At 43.9% G+C, this 26,164-nt stretch overlaps 1 long non-coding RNA gene across 1 annotated transcript in view; it reads left to right on the top strand.

Annotated features, from left to right (window-relative positions):
- The first annotated feature begins 29 nt into the window (after positions 1 to 29).
- Positions 30 to 26,164, top strand: part of LOC122928548 — a 125,258-nt gene continuing 99,123 nt past the window's right edge. Inside the window, exon 1 of the long non-coding RNA XR_006387894.1 lies at positions 30 to 113. This is a non-coding gene — a long non-coding RNA (uncharacterized LOC122928548). The remainder of the gene's footprint in view (positions 114 to 26,164) is intronic.

Genomic DNA, 26,164 nt, shown 5'->3' on the forward strand with positions numbered 1-26,164 from the left:
CACTTAGCTCAGATATCAATACTTGCTGTGTCGCCTTTACAAGGAGAAGCATTTGGTAGCAGAGATTCCCATGTGACGTCAGGATCAGGAAAGAATATCCTCTAAAGACTCTGGTATGTGAGTGCCATCTGACTGTATCATTATATCATCACCCGCTTCCATGTATAAACTATAAATTCCCATTCACGGAGCGGCTGTCCATCTGCTTTCTGAGTCTTTTTCAAATGCGATCTGGAGCTTTTCTGGCATCACATGACTCAGAGTACAGCTGGATCCCTACTAAGGAGAAGGCTCAGTTTTGCCAGTAAAGAACACATCAAATATTGCACCATAATATAGGAACTCTGGGACCCTGACTTGCTAAATGCTCCAATGGTGTTCTGGATAAGCTGATAACACTAGGAAAGCTGCGTCTAGCCTGTAGCGGAGAAACGCCGACCATGTAGTGCATGGATGGGCCTGTTTAGCTATTCTGCAGTTTTTCAGTATTGCTTTTTGGAGGCAGTTGCTAAGTGTTTCATACCTTTTATGATATCTACATAACCTAATAGTAGGCAGAACGGTGGCTCAGTGGTTAGCACTGTTGCCTTGCAGCGCTGGAGTCTTAGGTTTGAATCCGCCCAAGGACAACATCTGCATGTTTTCCCAGTGTTTGCGTGGGTTTCCTCCAGGTCCTCCGTTTTTTTCCCACACTCCAAAGACACACTCATAGGGAGCTTAGATTGTGAGTCCCATTGGGGACAGCTGGATGCTAATGTCTGTAAAGAGCTGCAGAATATAGCAGCGCTATTTAAGTGCATAAAATAAATAAGGGGCAAAACAGGAAGACGTGAGGGAGTAAAGAGCAATTGTCATGGTTTAGTTTGCCCTAGGTATAATAATCCAGAGCAGGTGCTAGAATCTATGGGGTTCACTCTGGTATGAACGCTGTGCAGTCATGTGACCATGGCTGATTGACAGCTGGAGCATGTGATTCCTCATTTATGCATCATATACAAATGTTGTTTAGTCTTTTCTATGCTGTTTGTTGTTAAACAGTCCATTCACGTGTTTTGAAAACATTTACTGCAAAGTATCAAATTGAGAAAATTAACAGCGCGTACTCTCACCACCATCCTCCCTTTTATTTTATTAAATCTCATTAATTTCAGTAGGACTGGTGTCTAAAATAGCATTCTTAGTAAATGACCTTAAGTAACTGTCATGTGTTGTGTTAGATAACTGCTTGCAAAGACTTGCAGTTCCACAACAACTGTCCCTTATAACACGGGAGTACAGTACTGAGGCCAGGGGCTGCAAATCTGACCGGTTTGACATTTGTTGTGGGTTTCTTTGTTCTTGCTTTCTTCTCAGGGCTGTTCTCCTGGATCTGTTCCAGTGCCCCAAAGATTCATTGCAAAGTTAATGTTATGTTGATTCTGCCAGGCAATCAATGGATGATAGTGAACTTGCTACAATCATTGCCCTAGCAACACCAGTTGCTTGTAAAATTCAAGTGAGAAACATCCATAGATAACTTACATAAGCCAAATATAACAATGGAAGCAAAACAAGCTAAGTATAATGGATAACAAATATAACACAAAATACAATTAAATGAATTCCAAATAAGAGCCATTAGCTGGGACTGCACAGAACCATATGTTGTGATTTGTTAAGCCACTTATTTGTTTGTGCACTCTTTATACCAAATGGCAATGTATGGACACAAATGTTTAACTAACTGGCACACTTAGGTTGCCAGGGTGATGGACTTTGCCGCCCCCTGGTTAGTTAGAGAGTCTTAGCAGAGCAAGGGACAACCCACATGTGTGAGCTCCTGCAAAGTTGACCCAAAGAGCTATTTAACTGAGCGACTATCTCTGAGGGAAAGAGAACAGGAAGCCATGGAAGATGTAGAACTACCATCATTCCGTGCACTGGATTCAAACAGTATGGTACAGCTCGTTTATGGCATTAAGACTTTACTGCTTGTGGAAAGGGATAATTAAGATAATTACCTCTGGCACCCACCACACTTTGAGATGGACTGGCCATCTGCATCTAAGATCTGCACCCCGCCGTGGGAACTGCAGTATTGATTGTGAAAATTTTGCACGCCTGTAGTTAATTGGGAAGATTGCTAGCAGTTATAGAAGGGCAAACAAAAATGACCCAGGGTATCCCCAAGGCGGGTAAAAGACAGTGCCCACCCTGAATAGCCACAGGGGATACACCTAAAGTATAACTCGGTAAAAGCTCCCGAGTGAAATAGCAGAAACAAATGAAAAGAGAGCTCATATTACCAAAAATATAAATTTTATTACAATAAGTTAAAAAATGATGACAGAAAAAAGAGAAGAGTAAATTAATACATGAGATGCCGTGAAACAAGGTGATGGGAGCGGAGAAAAAACAGCACCACCCTGGGAGGAAGGAGCACACGGTTGAGACAAATGAAGAGATATAATATACATAATATCTGACATGGAAATAAGCAATCTTGGGTACAGTGCCCAGTCCATGCAGGAAGTAAATGGAGAGATAGAACCTTACAATATTAGGTAAAGCACGGTCAGCTCATGCACCCCCACTAGAAGTAGATACAAACATGTAAAGATGGAAATTGTATCAGACAGGGCGAAGTGCCGGTGGACAAAAATTGACCACACAATCAGCGGGGGGCAAAGGGAGACCAGAGCTTACCTGAAATAACCGTGTGCAAAGAAACCCAGGGTGGCGCTACCCCAACGCGCGTTTCGGCGTGCCTTCGTCAGGGGGTAGCGCCATCTCTGTGAACCAAGTTTAAATAGGCTCTCTTAGCCAATAGGAATGAGTACTTACTCGTCCCCAGGTGTGCATGTTGACAAAGCGCGCTGAGATCCTGGCGATTCGCATCCGGCCGCCCCACAGCCGGCGTCCCGCCGGCACGCCTACCCCACGTGATAAAATCACATGATCGGGCGGCACTGGCGTGAGGACGCACGGGTGTGAGGCGCCGGAGGCGGCACCCAGGATGACGCGCGCTCACATGACAGAAGGGGAGGAGCATGAAAATACCAGCGGATAACCCAGTGAACTGCCCCACAGTCTCAGAATCCTAAACCAGGCCGTATTTAGCAGATAGTGATATTACAGGCAAGCCACAAACAAACCATCGGTACGGCATCTGTGGCTCTATAACAATATGTGTATGCATACACAGTACGAAAAAGAATATTAATATACAAATATACTGTAATGCATAAATAGAACTATATAAATAATTTCATACATACAGAATCAATAATAATAATATTAGAAAAGATAATAATAAATAAAATGTATGCATACGACAGCATGATTAGAAATATCAAACATGATTATAATTAGGTAAGAATAGAAGAAACAACAAACATTAATCATAATAGAAGGAAAGTCCCCACCTGTTTGCTCATCAATTTATATATATATTTTTTATATATTTATTATTATTCTTCTATTATGATTAATGTTTGTTGTTTCTTCTATTCTTACCTAATTATAATCATGTTTGATATTTCTAATCATGCTGTCGTATGCATACATTTTATTTATTATTATTTTTTCTAATATTATTATTATTGATTCTGTATGTATGAAATTATTTATATAGTTCTATTTATGCATTACAGTATATTTGTATATTAATATTCTTTTTCGTACTGTGTATGCATACACATATTGTTATAGAGCCACAGATGCCGTACCGATGGTTTGTTTGTGGCTTGCCTGTAATATCACTATCTGCTAAATACGGCCTGGTTTAGGATTCTGAGACTGTGGGGCAGTTCACTGGGTTATCCGCTGGTATTTTCATGCTCCTCCCCTTCTGTCATGTGAGCGCGCGTCATCCTGGGTGCCGCCTCCGGCGCCTCACACCCGTGCGTCCTCACGCCAGTGCCGCCCGATCATGTAATTTTATCACGTGGGGTAGGCGTACCGGCGGGACGCCGGCTGTGGGGCGGCCGGATGCGAATCGCCAGGATCTCAGCGCGCTTTGTCAACATGCACACCTGGGGACGAGTAAGTACTCATTCCTATTGGCTAAGAGAGCCTATATAAACTTGGTTCACAGAGATGGCGCTACCCCCTGACGAAGGCACGCCGAAACGCGCGTTGGGGTAGCGCCACCCTGGGTTTCTTTGCACACGGTTATTTCAGGTAAGCTCTGGTCTCCCTTTGCCCCCCGCTGATTGTGTGGTCAATTTTTGTCCACCGGCACTTCGCCCTGTCTGATACAATTTCCATCTTTACATGTTTGTATCTACTTCTAGTGGGGGTGCATGAGCTGACCGTGCTTTACCTAATATTGTAAGGTTCTATCTCTCCATTTACTTCCTGCATGGACTGGGCACTGTACCCAAGATTGCTTATTTCCATGTCAGATATTATGTATATTATATCTCTTCATTTGTCTCAACCGTGTGCTCCTTCCTCCCAGGGTGGTGCTGTTTTTTCTCCGCTCCCATCACCTTGTTTCACGGCATCTCATGTATTAATTTACTCTTCTCTTTTTTCTGTCATCATTTTTTAACTTATTGTAATAAAATTTATATTTTTGGTAATATGAGCTCTCTTTTCATTTGTTTCTGCAGTTATAGAAGGGGTCACAGAGACTATCACTACCATCATTGTCGCTGCCCATACACAGCCACTGGGGAAAAGTAAGCTCTGTGATATACCTCAGGACTGCACCAATTGCTGCTATCTGTAGTACAACCCTCATCATCTACTCCTACATCCTTACTAACCTGCTCCCGTACTCCTGCCTTGCATCCTGCCAACTGTTCACAAACAGGGGCACCCCAACCATCACCAGGCACGATCCCCAGGAAGGTCCATGGTTTACCCTGTGGGGAAAAAAGGGAGTACCCTCCATTCACTGCGCCGTCCAGGAAGAGCCAGAGGGGGAGAGTGCCACCATAAACTGTTAGTACTACTACAACTATCATGGGCAATACTACTTCCGCCATCCTCGCCTCTCTTCTAAGTCGCTACACTGTTCAGCCATAAAGGCTTTCTATGAAGCAGACCATGTTGAATATGTGAAAACCTGACAGGATTCGATTATGAGCTCCAGGGTACAGTGAAGATTCTCCACTAATTTAGGGAAATTAAACCCAGGTGCAAAAATTCACTGCCACAGAAAGCACCATAAGTATCAGCTTTCCAGGGATCAGCAACCGTAAAAAAACTCCAGCTTTTGTAAAACTACAACTCCCAGAATCATCCTTTCACTTCTATGAAAGTTACAAGAACAGCCGAGTATATGTGCATGCTGGGAGTTGTAGTTTTACAGTAGCTGGGGTGCCAAAGGTGCTGATCCCTGACCTAATCGATAAATGTCACCAAAGCGTCAGGAAGTGACACACAAAGGTACAAATACCTTAATCAGTGCCAGCTGCAGATACCCCAATAAGACAACTGATGACAGATTCATCTGCCTCAGTAAGTGGCACACGTAGAAACCCGCATAACAACCAAGCTTTGGAGGAAAGCTGCACTTAGATATGGTGAACTTTCAGATATGCCTGACCATAAGACGTACTTTGCTTATATCCCAGAGATTAGAAGCAGGGATCCTAAGGCAGAATTGACCAGGGTCTGGAAACTTAGGGGATAATTTATTAAGACCGGCATTGGTGGATCCGCAGAAGTTATGAAGAAATACCAGCCTGTACATAACTTCGGTGCATCCAGCGCCAGTTCTAAATGTAAGACAGCTTCCTTGCTGTCTTACATTTAGACAAAATGGTAAATGAGATGGTCCTGCCGGCCTGTCCCCTTCCCCGCCTATGCCACGCCCAATTTTAGACCTGGCGTGAGTGGGGAAAAGTTGCAGATTGTGGTGTAACTATAGGCATATTTCTGGATAATAAATTACCTCCTTAGATTGTCGCTGGTGTGTTACTTTACTACCAGGTTCACATGAGTGTTAGGGATGATGGGAGTGATACATGGTAGATGGGGGAAGGTATCGCTCCAATGTGGTGAAGAAAGCCAGTGATACATCATGCGATCTTCTATTTATTCAGCCCTCCTGTAAGAATGCAGCCGCTCAGGTGTGTTCTACGTCCAGACTTGTCATGAGATTGTTCCTAGGACTGAGATTAGCTCCCCTCTGTGCTCTGATTTCTTTTTCTGAGTTCCTGTCACATCCAAGTCTGAAGTTTTGCCATAGCCTGCACATCTTCTTGTGGGGGGTATATTGCCCATCCCTCTCGGCAATATTGTGACTGGCATAGCAAGTAGCAGTGGACTCTCAGGATTGTCTGCAAGAGCTCTTCCACTACCAGCTCCCATCTTAAAGGAACACTCCACGCAAAGCTTAAAGGTGTTCTCCGGGAATTTGGAAAATAAAAATACTTAAATATTACTTCATTATAAATGTCCATTCTGAACTGTCCTCTCATCTCTCCTCCTGCTTCCTCTTTGACCGGCTACAATCTTGCTTTCGATCCCACCACTCAACTGAGACTGCCTTCACCAAAGTCACCAATGACCTACTAACTGCCAAAACCAAAAAACATTACTCTTTCCTCCTTCTCCAGGACCTGTCCTCTGCCTTTGACACTGTCGACCACTCCCTTCTGTTACAAATACTCTCATCTATTGGCATCACTGACCTGGCCCTCTCCTGGATCACATCATACCTCACAGAACGGACATTTAGCGTCTCCCACTCTGACACCACCTCTTCGTCTCATTCCCTCTCTGTTGGTGTCCCGCAAGACTCTGTCCTAGGACTTCTGATCTTCTCTGTCTACGCTTTCGGCCTGGGACAGCTCATAGAGTCCCATGGCTTTCAGTATCACTTCTGCTGACGACACACTAATCTATCTCTCTGGTCCAGACATCACCACCCTACTGTCCAGAATCCCACAATGCCTATCTTCCATATCATCCTTCTTCTCTCGCTTTCTAAAATTTAACATGGATAAAACAGAATTCATCATCTTTCCCCCATCTTGCTCAACCCCCCTAACAGACCTATCTATCACAATCAATGGCTGCACACTTTCCCTGGTCAACCAAGTCTGCTGCCCTGGAGTGACCTTGGATTCTGCCCTCTCCTTCCAACCGTACATCTAAGCCCTTTCCACCCCCTGCTGCCTCCAACTTAAAAACAGCTTTCCTCAGGTTTGAGACTGCAAAACTAATTATACATACCCTCATCATCTCCCGCCTAGACTACTGCAACATCCTCCTCTGTGGCCTTCCATCTAGCACTCTCGCACCCCTCCAATCTATCCTCAACTCTGCTGCCCGACTAATCCACCCCTCAACATTTTACTCCTCTGACTCTCCCCTCTGCCAATCCCTTCACTGGCTCCCTATTGCCCAGCGAATTCAGTTCAAAATACTAACAAATACATACAAGGCAGTCCACAACCTGCCTCCTCCCTACATTTCTGAGCTACTTTCCTGATACATCCCGACACGCAATCTCCGATCCTCACTAGACCTCCTTCTCTCTTCTTATCACCTCTTCCCACAATCGCCTCCAAGATTTCTCCCATGCATCCCCCACACTCTGGAACTCGCTACCCCAACATATCAGACTTTCGCCTATAGTGGAATCCTTCAAAAGAAACCTAAAAACCAACCTCTTCAGACAAGCCTACAACCAGTGACCCTGCTGCCTCTATGCCACCATAACCAACTTTACCCTCTCCTACTGTGTCCTTCTCCCGAACTATGTAGATTGTAAGCCCTCACGGGCAGGGCCCTCTCTCCTGTACCAGTTTGTAACTCGTCTTGATCATGCTTAGTGCAATTGTCTGTATTATGTATGTATACCCCTTTTTATATGTACAGCGCTATGGAATGAATGGCGCTATAATAATAATAAATATATTCCCAAATACCTTACATTAGTTATAATGGCTTGTTTTGTCTAGGGAGTAATCATTAGGAAAAACAAAATGACCGCTGTCCTATTAGTACACACAGAGCCTGTCCTGATCACTCAGGAGGACAAGTTACTTCACAACACTGAGCTAAACAGCTGCCTCATCCTCCTCTCTGCTCTGCTTGTCAGGGGTTATGATCCTGAATACAGTTTAATATGGTCATCAGCTGAATCTCTGTAGGAATAGAGTTCATGAGCAGCAGCACTTAAATGCAGTCTCCATTACCACAGTCTGTCCTGTCCCTCCTCTCTGTATTTCATGTCTCCTCATGGACTCCATTCCTACACAGATTCAGCTGAAGATAGATCTTCTTATCTGTATTACAGGATCATAATCCCTGAGATGAGTAGGAGATGAGGATGAGGCAGCTCTGTAGCTCAGTGTTGTAAAGTAACTTGTCGTCCTGTGTGATTAGGACAGGCTTTGTGTGTACTAATAGGACAGCAGCCATTTTGTTTCTCCTGATGATTGCTTTCCAGACAAAACAAGCCATTATAACTAATGAAAAATATTTGGGAATTTATTTTTAATAAAGTAATATTTATGTATTTTAATTTTCTTAATTCCTGGAAAACCCCTTTAACCACAGTTTTTCTGCCTAGTGCAGGGTCTGAGGGTGCAGAGAATGACACAGATTGCATGCATCGCCACCTCTAGCCTTCCACTAGGCAGGACGTGTGCAGAGTGTTCCTTTAATGTGACTAGCCCCCAGCACGTGTCTGAGCATCTGTTCCAGGGAGAGCTGCTGTCATATGTTAGGCTACACTTCCCGAGTATTTTTACAAACTCTTGACTTCAGTCATAAAAAATGCACGTCACGCTCCACATAAATCATACACTATGTACACACTGTTCAATCAGCAACATGATTTCTTTTCTGTTGTGCTATGCATTCCCCTTTCTGACCAGGATTCCAATAATGTTCTACACCAAATGATAGACCTAGATATTTCTTACCAACTGTTTATTACAGCTCAGCTATGATGAGTGACTCCAACCTATCTGCACTGTCTATTGGAGTCTGATTTTATCTGACACCCCCATGATTCACACTGCAGCTGTGCTTCTTCAGACTGGCTTAGGGGTAGGTAGAGAGCTCATACATCAGTTGATTGGCATGGAAGGAGTAGAAGTGTATTTCACGTACTAAAGGATGATTTCTGATACTTTTTTTCTTTGTACCCACAATGTCAGAGCTGTTGGAACGAGAAGCTTTAGAACAACAAGAACACGACCCCCTTCTCCACTGAGATGTAGGCTAGCATGTGCAGCGACCCGGTGGGAGAAGGCATGAGGTGGAGAGGAGGACAGGAGAAGTAGTAGGCCATGCATGCGGTGTTCTGCTACATGGTGTCATCTTTTTAATAAAGCCTGTGGATTTTATCAATCTAGAGTGCTGGATCAGCTAGAGTGCTGGATCACTTTATCTTGGGAGAAGTAGTAGTGACAGATGATGGGGCTACTCATAGTGGCAACGGTTCCGCTCCATCGCTGACCTGGGCCATGCAGTGAGAAGAGGGCACATGTGTCTCTTCCAGGTTCTCAAGGGTCTCCTGCCATGGGTGCAGTTCAACACGTAACCAGCTTTTACTGATGGACCTGCAGTTACCACATAAACTTTTAAATGTAGGCAAAGTTCTGAAAGGGAACCTGTGAGCTACAAAATGCACCATCAACCGCCAGCATTACCTTACAGATGTTGTCCTCATGTTTCTGAATATGTTTTTGTCTTAGATGTCCGATGCGCATGATCACAGAATAAAAAGACTCTATGTAAATGAGGTTATTGAAGTCAAGAGGACAGCAGCTTTCTCGCTTTAAGTCAAGCTCACCGGCGCACTTCCCACTTTTTATCATCGAGCATTCATGCCCGATTACTTCCTCGAATTTTGTGCATACGCCGTATGATCACATGTGCAAGTGTACCGCAGAACATTGCAGTGCATCTATGTCACTCCCAGGAGAAGGAGTGTGCCTGCTTACCCACCTTAAGGCTCCATTCACACGTTCGCAAGTGTTGTCCGCACCCGTTCCGCAATTGTGCAGAACGGGTGAGAACCCATTCATTCTCTATGGGGACTGAATGGATGCGGAGAGCACACTATGTGCTATCCGCATTTCCCGGAGCGCGCCTCCGGTCCGCAGCTCCGGAAAAAAATAGAGCTGTTCCTATTGCGGACAAGAATAGACTTTTCTATGGGGGTTCTGGACGGGTGTATTGCAGAACCGCAATTTGCGAATCCGCAATGCACTACGGACGTGTTAATGGGGCCTAGCACGCAGGTGCCTGAACGATTATACTGCACATGTGCTTGTGTAAGGATTGAATTGCACATGAAATTATACTGAAGGCCGTCAATCAAATGCTAAGAGGCCAAGAGATGACAACATCTGTAAGGTAATGCTGGCGGCTTATGGTGCATTTTGAAGCTGCCAGGTTCCCTTTATACAGTCTTAATCAATTCCCAGCTGAATAAGGCTACTTTCACACTAGAGTTAATATTTTCCGGTATTGAGATCCATCAATACTGGAAAAAAACGCTTCCGTTTTATCCCCATTCATTGTCATAATGGACAAAACGGAACTGAACAGAACGGAAGGCTCCAAAATGTATTCCGTTCTGTTCTCATACCGGAGAGAAAACTGCAGCATGTTTGCTTTCCGTCCTGGGATGCGGAGCAAGTCAATGAGGATGGATCCGTTTTCTCTGACACAATAGAAAATGGATCGATTCCCCCATTGACTTTCAATGGAGTTCATGATGGATCCGTCTTGAGAATGTTAAAGATAATACAAACGGATCCGTTCATAACGGATGCAGATGGTTGTAACGGAAGCATTTTTGCTGAACCCTGCCGGATCCATCAAAACCGCTAGTGTGAAAGTAGCCTTAGAAAGGCTGTTTCCAGTCACCAGATGCACTTTATTATATCAGCCAGTGCTATGTTTTAGTCCACCCTGGGGTACAATGCTCACAAAACTACAATGCCATCTACAGGGTGTAGAACCTAAGACAGGACCGTAATCTACCGCTCTGGTATGATTGGGGTCATGAGACCATTTTAACCCAGCCAAAGGCTGTGGAGTCCAGTAGCCACAACATGAGCGTTACCTCCACAGTCGGTTTCCTCGCACCCTTTGCTTTGGCTGCTAGTGCTTAACCTTCTGGATAATTTTCTTTTCCCTCACTAAGGCCTAGTTCACACGAACGTTTTTTTTGCGGGTGTACGGGCCGTTTTTTTGTGTTCCGTATACGGTCCGTATACGGAACCATTCATTTCAATGGTTCCGCAAAAAAAACGGAATGTGTTCCGTATGCATTCCGTTTCCGTATTTCCGTTTTTCCGTTCCGTTGAAAGATAGAGCTTGTCCTATATTTGGCCGTAAATCACGGGTCGTGCCTCCATTCAAGTCAATGGGTCCGCAAAAAAAACGGAACACATACGGAAATGCATCCGTATGTCTTCCGTTTCCGTTCCGTTTTTTCTGAATCATCTATTGAAAATGTTATGCCCAGCCCAATTTTTTCTATGTAATTACTGTATACTGTATATGCCATACGGAAAAACGGAACGAAAAACGGAAAGGAAACGGAAACACAACGGAACTTAAAAACGGAACAACGGATCCATGAAAAACGGACCGCAAAAAACAATAAAAGCCATACGGTCGTGTGAACTAGGCCTAAGTCTGGTAACAGGCTGCTCCCACTGCCTCCTCCACAGAAGAAGCAGAGCCTAGGTGGTAGGTCTCACCCCTACCCCGGAATGGTAACCAAGGACCTGAAATTTTACCCTCTGGCTCAGCCCGGAGTTACATTACACCATTAAATTAAGGGGGTCATTTACTAACAGAAATTTGCCTATTTTTAGCGAAATTATAGTGCACCACCAGCGCACAGGGTTATTAATAATTATATTAATAAATGACCCCCATAGTGTTATACCTAACTATACATTGGAAAAAAATATGAAATTTGCTAAACTTTACTGTTATCAGCAGCTTATGGGTAACTGCACATACAGGTGGGTGTGATAGCCAGAACCTTTACATCACTTCTACTGTATGTGTGGTCATACTTCACTGTCCTTGAGTCAGTTTAGACACCAGGCTCTGGCTATCTTCAAGTTCAGCATTATGGAGCAGATGCTCTCCTCTGACGTCCTTTGTAATGCCCCATCTAAACTCTCCATATCTGTCAGGTAAGGTTAGGTTAACATCTAAATTGAAGCCTCCATTAGGAGGTTCCATCGCTGATCCTGCACTATATGAAACCCCACAGATCCCATTATAGTCAGTGTGGTCTGTCTGATTCCGTAATGCATTTGATTGATAGGGTATGTCATGATGTGTTGTGGCCCCCGCTCCTGTGTGCAGGATGCACTGCTGTGTAGAGCGTAGCACCATGTGCTCTGTAACCGCGCTCCGGTGTATCCTGCATAAATCATGTGATTTGGGTTCATTGTCAGAGGAGACACAGGAATAATCTGCGTTCACAGAGTTTAAGGGCACAAAAAGTTCAACCAAAAAAATGCTAAATATTAACGCCTCAGGAGCTGATCGGAACACATGTGCTTCTTCTCACTACTGCCCCAAAGAGCTTACAGTCTACTTACAGTATATCACTGTACATACAGAGGAACAAATATGATATGGAACAATTATCTGTGTAAATTCTATTGATAAGTATATAAAAGTGCAGTGCGGTGGAGCTGTGAACCAGCTGAGGATGATGGGAGTACATTAGATATGGGATAGATAACTATGAGATTGTCATGTGGGTGTGTGGATTTCCCGTCGCAGACACCATGAGAAGTCCTGCAGATAGGGAGCCCATATCTCTGTTTATTCTCTTGCCGTCCACATTCCCTGGATTACATAGTCATAACCAGGGGTCGAGTGGAGGGGGAACGCATGGGAACGGCGTTCCTGCACTTTTTTCATGGCAGGAACGCCGTTCCCTTTCAGCCTCAAGCCAGGAGAACACGGCTGAATCAGATTCACAGGGGGAGACTGTGCAGGGCAGGCTAGGGGAGGAGGGGCGGCTTCAGTCTGTGCGGTGCCGCTGCCTGCGACTCCTCTCATGGCACCCCGCCCCCTAATGACATCATCTCCTTCACTACGAGATCATTTAGAATGTCTTTTAGAAAAGTTTGTCCTGGGATTCGAACTCACGACCTCTACACATCAGAGCAAGGCATTTACCCTCACAGCCATCAAAGCTGTCAAGGTAGTTGCTTTAAAAAAAAAAAAAAAATATAAGACTTCTACTTATACCTAGTGTACTGATACCTAGTGTACAACCATACACATGACAGCTGCCCACTGTGTATGGATGTAGCAGAGCTGGGTGTGTTGGGGCAGCTGTCATGTGTATGGTTGTACACTAGGTATCAGTACACTAGGTATAAGTAGAGGTTTTATTTTTATTTTTTTAAGCAGCTACCTAGACAGCTTTTATGGCTGTGAGGGTAAATGCCTTGCCTCTGATGTGTAGAGGTCATGAGTTCGAATCCCAAGACAAACTTTTCTAAAAGTGTTTTTTTTTTTTTTTTTATAAGACTTCTACTGATACCTAGTTTACTGATACCTAGTGTACAACCATACACATGACAGCTGCCCACTGTGTATGGATGTAGCAGAGCTGGGTGTGTTGGGGCAGCTGTCATGTGTATGGTTGTACACTAGGTATCAGTACACTAGGTATAAGTAGAAGTCTTAGTTTTTTTTTTTTTAAGCAACTACCTCAACAGCTTTTATGGCTGTGAGGGTAAATGCCTTGCCTGTAATGTGTGTAGAGATCATGAGTTCGAATCCCAGGACAAACTTTTCTAAAAGTGTTTTTTTATTTTATTTTATTTTTAGTCCGCAGCGACACAAATTACAGCATGCTAGATTTTCTGTGCTTTTTTATTTTTTGGAGGGGGGGGGGGGGTTGCAGTAGATCTTGGGTGAGTTCCCACACTTTTTTTTCCCAGGACTTGACCCCTGGTCATAACCTAGCTGATCTTTGTGGGCCATCAGGACTACTCATGTAATACTGCGCTCAGTAGGGCTCAGTCATGGTGACACATGGTGCACAGTTGCACACCACAGTCCATGGCAGTCTTTTCACAATATACTAAGATGACTCACTAGTCTAAAGTCCCATCAAGCGGACTAAAACTGCTCCACAAATCCCTCAGGTTGCGTGTTGATGCCATGCAAAGGATTACGGTATTACAGGCTATCGCAACAATATTGTGGTCATCAGTTTGGTTGGTGGTGTCTAGGTCTAGGGTCTCTCTTATGGAGTTTCCTCTTCCCACATTAGGTCGATGTGGTATCCTTGGGCTCTACATGCTTCTCTTTCATGCTCTTCTTCCTCTGCGTCATACCCTGGCTATAGGGGATGAGGCTTACAACATGGCTGCACACCCAACCAACGTTCTTTTGCTAGTTTACCTTCTTTATGAGGTTGTTCTCCCCAACCCTCAAATGTGATGGTGCATCTTCAGAGTAGACCATACACATCCCCTGCCTTCTGTGGAATGGTAGTTCCATAATTCTTATCATCTTTCCCCTGGACCATGTAGGAGATTCCTGCCCCTCTTGCTACCCAGATCTATCCTTTGCCACCGGGCCAACCCCCGCCATGCTAAGGGTATATTATACAGTTTTAGACATAACCCAGGTCCCCAGCAAATCACAAACAGAACATGGCAAATAAAAGTGCAATACAGTTATATTCCCAAGCAGCACATTCCTACAAGATGGATGGATAGATATGAGAAAGATAGATTAGATAGCTGTATCATCAGTCAGATGTACACATACAGAGGTTGCACATTTATTTATCAGTGTTTCCATAGTAACTGCATAGTGGGAAAGCCTCATAGCCGCAGTAGATTCTGTACGGTAATGTGACATTCCTCCACTTTTGTTCTTAGAAATCATGTGGTAGATGGGTGACTATGTATATCGTAGACAGGCCAGCCCGATGCAAGCGCAGGAGGAGGGATATACAGATGTTGTGGACGTTGCTGCACCACAGCAGATACCATCTGGTAATGTTACCACAATGGTGTAGTATGGAAGGAATAGGGTTGATTCAGGGGAAGGGGTGACAACCTCTCAGACATGATATAGAGGCTGGTTGTCAGCAGTAATAGATGGAATAGCTGTTACTGTAGTATAAGATGTGTGGGTCTCATGTCTGATCATAGTGTAATTATATTACTATTATATACAGTTATGTCAGTAACAGGGGGCGGGGCTGTGACAACCTCTCAGACATGATATAGAGACTGGTTGTCAGCAGTAATAGATAGAATAGCTGTTACTGTAGTATAAGGTGTGTGGGTCTCATGTCTGATCACAGTGTAATTATATTACTATTATACTCAGTGATGTCAGTAACAGGGGGCGGGGCTGTGACAACCTCTCAGACATGATATAAAGACTGGTTGTCAGCAGTAATAGATGGAATAGCTGTTACTGTAGTATAAGGTGTGTGGGTCTCATGTCTGATCACAGTGTAATTATATTACTATTATATACAGTGATGTCAGTAACAGGGGGCGGAGCTGTGACAACCTCTCTGATATGATATAAAGACTGGTTGTCAGCAGTAATAGATGGAATAGCTGTTACTGTAGTATAAGGTGTGTGGATATCTGATTATAGTGTACAAGGCAAACCATGCATGGGGTGCGGTCTTCAGAAATGTCATGTAAATACCCAGCATCATTAGAAATGACACTAACATTGTAAGGCTGGGTTCACATCACGTTTTTCCTATTCGTTTAATGTATACAAAAAACGTATGTGTTAAACGGATAACTCAGACTGATGCCATAGAGTTCCATTGTAAAAAAAAAGTATACTGCAGGATACAAGAACGTGGTGTGTTACGTATATGTCAATCGGAGGCATAAAACGTGATGTGAGTCCTTGTGGGCAGGGTCCCCTCCCCCTCTTACCAGTCTGCTAATAGCTTCTTGTTTATTGTATTCCCTGAAAGAGCTGACGTCTGGATGGGAGCATATGTTGTTCTAGAACCTGAATATATTTTTCTGCATTGATGGTGCCTTTCCAGACATACAAGCTGCCCATGCCACACGCACTCATGCAACCCCATACCATCAGAGATGCAGGCTTCTGAACTGAGCGTTGATAACAACTTGGGTTGTCCTTGTCCTCTTTGGTCCGGATGACATGGCGTCCCAGATTTCCAAAAAGAACTTCGAATCGTGACTCGTCTGACCAGAGAACAGTCTTCCATTTTGCCACACTCCATTTTAAATGATCCCTGGCCCAGTGAAAACGCCTGAGCTTGTGGATCTTGCTTAGAAATGGCTTCTTCTTTGCACTGTAGAGTTTCAGCTGGCAACGGCGGATGGCACGGTGGATTGTGTTCACTGACAATGGTTTCTGGAAGTATTCCTGAGCCCATTCTGTGATTTCCTTTACAGTAGCATTCCTGTTTGTGGTGCAGTGTCGTTTAAGGGCCCGGAGATCACGGGCATCCAGTATGGTTTTACAACCTTGACCTTTACGCACAGAGATTGTTCCAGATGCACAGTTGATGATGATAGATGCAAAGTCTTTGCAATTTTTCGCTGGGTAACACCTTTCTGATATTGCTCCACTATCTTTCTGTACAACATTGTGGGAATTGGTGATCCTCTACCCATCTTGGCTTCTGAGAGACACTGCCCCTCTGAGAAGCTCTTTTTATACCCAATCATGTTGCCAATTGACCTAATTAGTGTTAATTGGTCTTCCAGCTCTTCGTTATGCTCAAATTTACTTTTTCCAGCCTCTTATTGCTACTTGTCCCAACTTTTTGGGGATTTGTTGACAGTGTTATAAATTTGAATCAATGTATTTTTCCTTTAAAATTATACATTTACTCGGATTAAACGTTTGATCTGTCATCTACGTTCTATTACAAATAAAATATTGACATTTGCCATCTCCACATCATTGCATTCAGTTTTTATTCACAATTTGTTTAGTGTCCCAACTTTATGGGAATCCGCTTTGTATTTCTAAACTGTGTCCTGCAGCAATAGTGTGATCATCTTGTGCTTCTATTTGTCTAGACCTCATCACAACTGCAGGACTATCTCAGAAGGTAGCAGTCTGGTGGCTGCCCCGCAGCAAACTCCACATCCCTGTACAGGGGTTAAAGGGCAAATACCGGGGAGGTGCCATAATAAGACCCTTAGGGTTTAGCCCTATGCCAAGCCTGTTTAGTTGGTACAGTGATTCCACAACCATTGTCTTTAACATACAGTATCACTTAATATTTAACTGCATTTTATGCACTGATCCGGCATTCAAAGCCTGAACTATCTTCTGCACTGGGAAACATTCAGTGTTAAAACCGATGCACTGGGTGCCACAAGGAAATTTCTGTGCCAAAAGGAAATTATGAATGTAGCAGAGTTAACACTCAAACTCTTAACTCAAATTTTAACTCATTGTGATATCCCGAAACAAAAGCAATTGAAAAGCTATTAAAGGTGTTGGCGTAACACAACTAGTTTAGTTAACACGTCTAGTTAAGCATGTGTGCTAACTCTACTACATCTTAACAGACAACTGCATATAGGGAAGCGAGCCAAAAAAGGTTGAACCTGCTTGATTGGTCATTTTTGAACAGTAGCTACATTCTAGTGTTGCAACTCCTAAACACCCCCAAAATGATATCACTCAGCTCTTAGACCCCCACATATGGCATGTGTCATCCACATCAATGACATATTATGAAGTCTCTTTGCTTCTGTATCACTTCTGGTGACATGTCTCAGCTCTTGAACCCACAATTGATATACTGTATGACATGCCTCAGCTCTTGAACCCACAATTGATATATGACATGCCTCAGCTCTTGAACCCCACCATTGACATATGATGTAGTCTCTCAGTTCTTGGACCCCACCATGGACATCTTGACATGTCTCAGCTATCAGACCCTCCCATAGCCATCCTGAGATGGGAGAACACTCCTAACCACTCCATCAATAACACATACAGTTGCAAGAAAAAGTATGTGAACCCTTTGGAATGATATGGATTTCTGCACAAATTGGTCATAAAATGTGATCTGATCTTCATCTAAGTCACAACAATAGACAATCACAGTCTTCTTAAACTAATAACACACAAATAATTAAATGTTACCATGTTTTTATTGAACACACCATGTAAACATTCACAGTGCAGGTGGAAAAAGTATGTGAACCCCTAGACTATTGACATCTCCAAGAGCTAATTGGAGTGAGGTGTCAGCCAACTGGAGTCCAATCAATGAGATGAGATTGGAGTTGTTGGGTACAGCTGCCCTGCCCTATAAAAAACACTCACCATTTCTGGGTTTGCTTTTCGCAAGAAGCATTTCCTGATGTGAATGATGCCTCACACAAAAGAGCTCTCACAAGACCTACGATTAGGAATTGTTGACTTGCATAAAGCTGGAAAGGGTTATAAAAGTAATCTCCAAAAGCCTTGCTGTTCATCAGTCCACGGTAAGACAAATTGTCTATAAATGGAGAAAGTTCAGCACTGCTGCTAATCTCCCTAGGAGTGGCCGTCCTGTAAAGATGACCGCAAGAGCACATTGCAGACTGCTCAATAAGGTGAAGAAGAATCCTAGAGTGACAGCTAAAGACTTACAAAAATCTCTGGCATATGCTAACATCCCTGTTAGCGAATCTACGATATGTAAAACACTAAACAAGAATGGATTTAATGGGAGGATACCACAGAGGAAGCCACTGCTGTCCAAAAAAAACATTGCTGCACATTTACAGTTTGCACAGGAGCACCTGGATGTTCCACAGGAGTTCTGGCAAAATATTCTGTGGACAGATGAAACCAAAGTTGAGTCGTTTGGAAGAAACACACAACACTATGGAGAAAAAGAGGCTCAGCACACCAACATCAAAATCTCATCCCAACTGTGAAGTATGGTGGTGGGGGCATCATGGTTTGGGGCTGCTTTGCTGCGTCAGGGCCTGGACGGATTGCTATCATCGAAGGAAAACTTAATTCCCAAGTTTATCAAGACATTTTGCAGGAGAACTTAAAGAGAGTCTTTCACCTTAAATGACCATTATACACCACAAACATCATGATATCCATTACATTCCTTATATTATAATCTTACCTTTCATATTGCTGTCCGTCGCCTATTCTCTCTTAAAAACGCTTTTAATCCATATGCTAATTAGGTTCTGAAGGTGCCCAGGGGCGGCGTTTATGCGGCCGGTGCCCAGGCTCCACGGCGCTGTTCAAATCAAACCCCTCCCCTTTCACCCCTCTAGCCCGCCCTCGGTTCTTGAGATACCATCCTCCAGTCAATGACAGATCCGGCGCCTGCGCACTCCATTACCCACTAGGGCAGAGGCAGCAGAGTGTTTAATACGCATGCGCCGGCCCGTACATCCCGATATTTTGGCAGTTTACTTCCGCCGGCTAGATCGGGATGTACGGGCCGGCGCATGCGGATTAAACGCTCTGCTGCCTCTGCCCTAGTGGGTAATGGAGTGCGCAGGCGCAGGCGCCGGATCTGTCATTGACTGAAGGATGGTATCTCAAGAACCGAGGGCGTGCCAGAGGGGTGAAAGGGGAGGGGTTTGATTTGAACAGCGCCGTGGAGCCTGGGCACCGGCCACATAAACGCCGCCCTTGGGCACCTTCAGAACCTGATTAGCATATGGATTAAAAGCGTTTTTAAGAGAGAATAGGCGACGGACAGCAATATGAAAGGTAAGATTATAATATGGGGAATGTAATGGATATCATGATGTTTGTGGTGTATAATGGTCATTTTAGGTGAAAGACTCCCTTTAAGGCCATCTGTCTACCAGCTGGAGCTCAACAGAAGATGGGTGTTGCAACAGGACAACGGCCCAAAGTAAATCAACAACAGAAGAAAATACACCTTCTGGAATGGCCCAGTCCTGACCTCAACCCGATTGAGATGCTGTGGCATGACCTCAAGAAAGCGATTCACTCCAGACATCCCAAGAATATTGCTGAACTGAAACAGTTCTGTAAAGAGTAATGTAAAGAATTACTCCTGACCGTTGTGCACGTCTGATCTGCAACTACAGGAAACGTTTGGTTGAAGTTATTGCTGCCAAAGGAGGTTCAACCAGTTATTAAATCCAAGGGTTCACATACTTTTTCCACCTGCACTGTGAATGTTTACATGGTGTGTTCAATAAAAACATGGTAACATTTAATTCTTTGTGTGTTATTAGTTTAAGCAGACTGTGATTGTCTATTGTTGTGACTTAGATGAAGATCAGATCACATTTTATGACCAATTTGTGCAGAAATCCATATCATTCCAAAGGGTTCACATACTTTTTCTTGCAACTGTACACTGTACTATACTATGTACTGCTGATGATTAATTCCTTCCCTATGAAATGTGATCGGTCAATAATTAAACCTCAATGAAACAAACCAGACCAGATTGTCCAGAATCCTTATAAAGACTTCATGTAAATCCTAGGCTGTCATTCGATAAACTGGTCCAACAAGTGTTTAGGTGGGGAAACAGGGAGGAAACGAGCGTTGTGGCTGGTGAGTCTAACTGGTGTACCGGAGGCTCCTCTCCTGTATGTGTGTCTATGTTCTTGACTCATCCCAGACAGCCATGCACAGGAGAGGGGTGCTGTTTCTGGGGGGGGGGGGGAATTACAAAAGGATTAATACTGACGTCAGTGCAGAACGGCTGAGGCAAACCCATGACAAAATTGCAAAATGAAGGAAAACTCCCTGAAAGCTTCGGAAAACTCTGGTAACATTTGTGCTGCGAGTAAATACTAGGCCCCAACAAACACAGCATGGAACCAGTTATCACCAGTACCACAAATTCACACTGATTGGACCCGATCTGTTCTAAAAACACTGTGATAATAGTTGGATTGATAGCATTAAGGGTTTGGCTATATGGCGATCTTGGTCACATGACAGCTGTCGTGCCCAGGGAGCGCAGTGTAGTGGTGCTGGCACTGAAATGAATAGATCTCAGTGGGACGTTTGGTGCAAACCCAGAATCGCAAATAATCCAGCAGTATTGAATTTTTTTTTTGCGATCCTGGGGTTGCTACGACCCCATTCATTTTTATACTAGCACCGCTACATTGTGATCCTTGGGTGTGACCCTTGTCACATGACCAATACCGCCGTGTAGCCAAACCCTTATGGTCGGGCGATGCGTATGTGGCAGAAGACTTAAAGGGGCAGTGTCAGCAGGGTTCATGTCCTGTTCTTTCTGCCTCGTGTACCCTATATACTAAGCAGTTAAAACCATACAGGCCCCCACAGATAATCCTGTCAGTCACGATTCTGAGGAGGTCGGATAGAGAGGTGTCAACCATATTAGTTGCCACCCAACTTTCCTAGAATCAGAAATTACTGAGTAGAATATTTCACCCCGCACCTTGTACCATCTGATGACTTGTGGATTTTAGAGGGCAATGATGCTTGTCAGGCTCATTCATCATATATCGCCATCTCCTCCTCCAGGTCTCATAATATGCCACCTGATAGCCAGGTCCCCAGTCAGTGAAGAGTTAAAGGAGGATAAGGAAATGATTGAGTGTTTTTATTTGTCTTCACTGCTTGTCTGGTGCTCACAACCCTGGTGGTGACCACAGTGTCTCCCCGGAGGAGCAGTTATTTGGATGTGGTGATGCTCCGGTGTAACCTCCGACATTCACTTTCGCTACTATTCATTACAGAGGTTGAAAGCAGACGATCTGGCAGCGTTCCTCGCAGACAACGCATTTTGTGCCAGAGAGCAGCAGAGATCTGTCTGTGATTGGAATGAGGACAGGGATCTTCAATGACTCAAACATGTTGTCGGAATGATAATACACAGCATCAATCAAAATTCATCAGAATCATGACTGTCCCACAGAGATGATTACAGGATATGGACACTGCGTGAGCAGTCAGTTCTCTGGCTCACATCCCGACGTGCGATGCTTCATTAGAGCTCCACTCTGCTAAGTCACAGCCAACATTTCATCTCCAAACTGAGTAAATCCTTTAGGCCCCCTGCACACCTAGCGGAATATGCGTGTTTTTCCTGCGCATATTCCTGTGTAGAAAAACGGCAGAGTAGTACAGCATCAGCAAGGTGTATTAAACAAATCTCTTGTACAGTTTGCAAAAAAAAAAAAAATTGACCTGCCGTTTGGATTTAGAAATCTTCAGAATGTCAATTCCGTTTGTGGTTTCACACAAAGGGTGAGATCTGTGGCAAAACCGTATTAAATCTGCACCAAAAAACATGGTTTTTGGTGCGGTTTGGGTGTACATACATAAATCTGCACAGTAGGCGATGCGCATCTGCTGCATGTTGACCTGCACCCTTTAGGATGCTTTCACATGTAGTTTTTTAGTGGCATTTTTCTGCACTTTAGAATTTTTTGCACTTAGCCTACTTTCACACTTCCGGCATAGTTCTGGCACAGAACAGCCTACTTGAGCTGTCTGGATCCAACATTGCCGGACGTTACTGGAATCCATTGTCTATAATGGAGTCTGGCAGAGATCCGGCTGTTACCCGGCAAATATGTCAGGATTTAGCAGGACAAATACCACTGCCGAAACAACGGAACTCCTGCCAGCAATGTGATAGACCCATTATTCTTTGGGTAAAAAAAGGCAGCTCCAAAATGATGTGTGTAAGGACCCTTACTACATTTATACCTGGGTTTCATCATGTCTACTCTGGTGACATCCACAGCTGCACTAAGAATTCTGCTGTTACATGTCTTAAACCCCCAACCACATCCAAAGCTGCAAATGCTATAATACTGCCACACCATGTCCTATACTTCAGATGCAGCAAGAGCTGCAGGCACAATTCCAGTGGTCTCTTAGTGCTGAGGCTACCGGACGACTCTGTGCCCCCCATCCCCTGCTAGATTAATGTCTGGGCAGGGCATGCTCCAATAATTTGGATTGAGAGAGAGGTACAGTGTCCTGCCTCAAGAAATGAGGTCTCATGCAATGCACTAGGGTGCAGGCTGAACGGAGACGCCATGCTAATTGTGCCGTCGGAGTGCAAGCTACTTATTGATGATGAGTTCAGCTATGTAAATTCCCCCTCTTGTCAGCAGTGAGAATTGTGTAGATTACAGAGAGGCTTGAGATGAGCGAACTGATAATGACTGAAGAGGCTTCTCACAGTGACCACCATAATGAGTCCTGGCAGCAGCTATTTATATACAGTGGATATAAAAAGTCTACACACCCCTGTTAAAATGTCAGGTTTCTGTGCGGTAAAAAAATGAGACAAAGATAAATCATTTCCGAACTTTTTCCACCTTTAGGCCTCATGCACACACATGTTTTTTCACTGTCAGCGATTTGGCTTCAGTGGTCCGTGTCCGATTTTGCTTCAGTTGTGTTTCCTTGTGTCTTCCTTTTTTTTTTTGTCTGACAGGGAAGGTTAAGGCTACATGCACACGACCATATGTGTTTTGTGGTCTGCAAATTGCAGATCCGCAAAAAAAAATGATCCGCGGATCCGTTTTTTTTGAGGATCCGTTTTTTTTGCGGATCCATTGTAATAATGCCTATCCTTGTCCGCAAACTAGAAAAAAATAGGACATGCACAACGGAACGGACATACTGATGCGGACAGCACAGTGAATGGGTCCGCATCCTATCCGCAAAAAAAACGGATCGGACACGGAAACAAAATACGGTCGTGTACATGAGGCCTAATGAAAAGTGTAATTTTATTGCACCAAGGTCTTGTAGAAAAAAACGGACACGGACGCAGACACGGATGACATACCAGTTGTGCATCAGTTTTTTTGGACGGACCCATTGACTTGAATGGATCCGTCCTCCGTTTTCCACTGACAAGAATAGAAAAGGTTATATTTTTTTGACGGACTGGAATCACGGATCATGGAAGCAGAGAAAAAACTGAGGACTATCAGATTTTTTTCACAGCTCCATAGAAATGAATGGGACCTCCGCTAAACTGTGAAAAATGACGGAACGGACGCGGATGCACACAACGGTCAGTGTGCATGAGGCCTTAATGTGACCTATAAACTGTACCACTCAATTAAAATACAAACTGAAATCTTTTAGGTGGAGGGAAGAAAAAAAAAATATATTAATAATGTGGTTGCAGAAGTGTGCACACCCTCTTATAACTGGGGATGTAGCTGTGTTCAGAATTAAGCAATCACATTGAAAATCATGTTAAATAGGAGTCAGCCTACACCTGCCATCATTTAAGGGTTTCTACCACCAGAAATACTGTTATGTAGCTGACTGACATTAGCGATTCGCTAATGTCAGCACTACATAACAGTATGTTTCTAACAGTAGTTCCTGCAGCCGTTTGTTAAAAACGTAATTTTTATAGATATGCTAATGAGCCTCTAGGTGCTATATTGGCGTCATTAGCACCTAGAGGGCTCCGTCCATTAACCATTTCAGCCGCCCATTGCGTCCCTCCAGCCCGCCCCACAATGTTGATTGACGTGAAACTTCTCAGTATCGAGTACCAATTCCCACGCCTGCGCCGTGCGCTTCTGTATTCTCCCGGCGCCGGCTTCCTCACTGCGCCTGCGCCAACTACGGTACAATGAGGAAGCCGGCACCAGGAGCGCGGCATTCACTCACTGCGCCTGCGACGAATACAGGCGCGGGAATTGGTACTCGATACTGAGAAGTTTCACGTCAATCAACAGGAGCGGGGCGGGCTGGAGGGACGCGATGGGCGGATGAAATGGTTAGTGAACGGAGCCCTCTAGGTGCTAATGACGCCCACATAGCACCTAGAGGCTCATTAGCATATCTATATAAGTACGTTTTTAACAAAAACGGCTGCAGGAACTACTGTTAGAAACATACTGTTATGTAGTGCTGACATTAGCGAATCTCTAATGTCAGTCAGCTACATAACAGTATTTCTGGTGGTAGAAACTCTTTAAAGTGCCTTTGATTAACAAATAAAGTTCAGCTGCTCTAGTTGGTCTTTCCTGAAATGTTCTTAGTCGCATCCCACAGCAAAAGCCATGGTCCACAGAGAGCTTCCAAAGCATCAGCGGGATCTCATTGTTAAAAGGTATCAGTCAGGAGAAGGGTACAATTTTTTATTTCCAAGGCATTAGATATACCGTGGAACACAGTGTAGACAGTCATCATCAAGTGGAGAAAATATAGCACAACAGTGACATAACCAAGAACTGGACGTCCCTCCAAAATTGATAAAAAGACGAGAAGAAAACTGGTCTGGGAGACTACCAAGAGGCCTACAGCAACATTAAAGGAGCTGCAGGAATATCTGGCAAGTACTGGCTGTGTGGTACATGTGACAACAATCTCCCGTATTCTTCATATGTCTGGGCTATGGGGTAGAGTGGCAAGACGAAAGCCTTTTCTCACGAAGAAAAACATCCAAGTCAGGCTACATTTTGCAAAAACACATCTGAAGTCTCCCAAAAGCATGTGGGAAAAGGTGTTATGGTCTGATGAAACCAAGGTTGAACTTTTTGGCCATAATTCCAAAAGATATGTTTGGTGTAAAAACAACACGGCGCATCACCAAAAGAACACCATACCCACAGTGAAGCATGGTGGTGGCAGCATCATGCCAAGGGGCTGTTTTTCTTCAGCTGCATTTGGGGCCTTAGTTAAGCTAGAGGGGATTATGAACAGTTCCAAATACCAGTCAATATTGGCACAAAACCTTCAGGCTTCTGCTAGAAAGCTGAACATGAAGAGGAACGTCATCTTTCAGCATGACAACGACCCAAAGCATACATCCAAATCAACAAAAGAATGGCTTCACCAGAAGAAGATTAAAGTTTTGGAATGGCCCAGCCAGAGCCCAGACCTGAATCCGATTGAAAATCTGTGGGGTGATCTGAAGAGGGCTGTGCACAGGAGATGCCCTCGCAATCTGACAGATTTGGAGTGTTTTTGAAAAGAAGAGTGAAAATGTGCCATCATGACAGACTCATACCCAAAAAGACTGAGTGCTGTAATAAAATCAAAAGGTGCTTCAACAAAGTATTAGTTTAAGGGTATGCACACTTATGCAACCATATTATTTTATTTTTATATTTTTTCTTCCCTCTACCTAAAAGATTTCAGTTTGCTTTTTCAATTGAGTTGTACAGTTTATTGGTCACATTAAAGGTGGAAAAAGTTCTGAAATGATTTATCTTTGTCTCATTTTTTTACAGCACAGAAACCTGACATTTTA

This window comes from Bufo gargarizans, chromosome 2 (genome assembly GCF_014858855.1).
Source record: "Bufo gargarizans isolate SCDJY-AF-19 chromosome 2, ASM1485885v1, whole genome shotgun sequence".
NCBI lineage: Eukaryota > Metazoa > Chordata > Amphibia > Anura > Bufonidae > Bufo > Bufo gargarizans.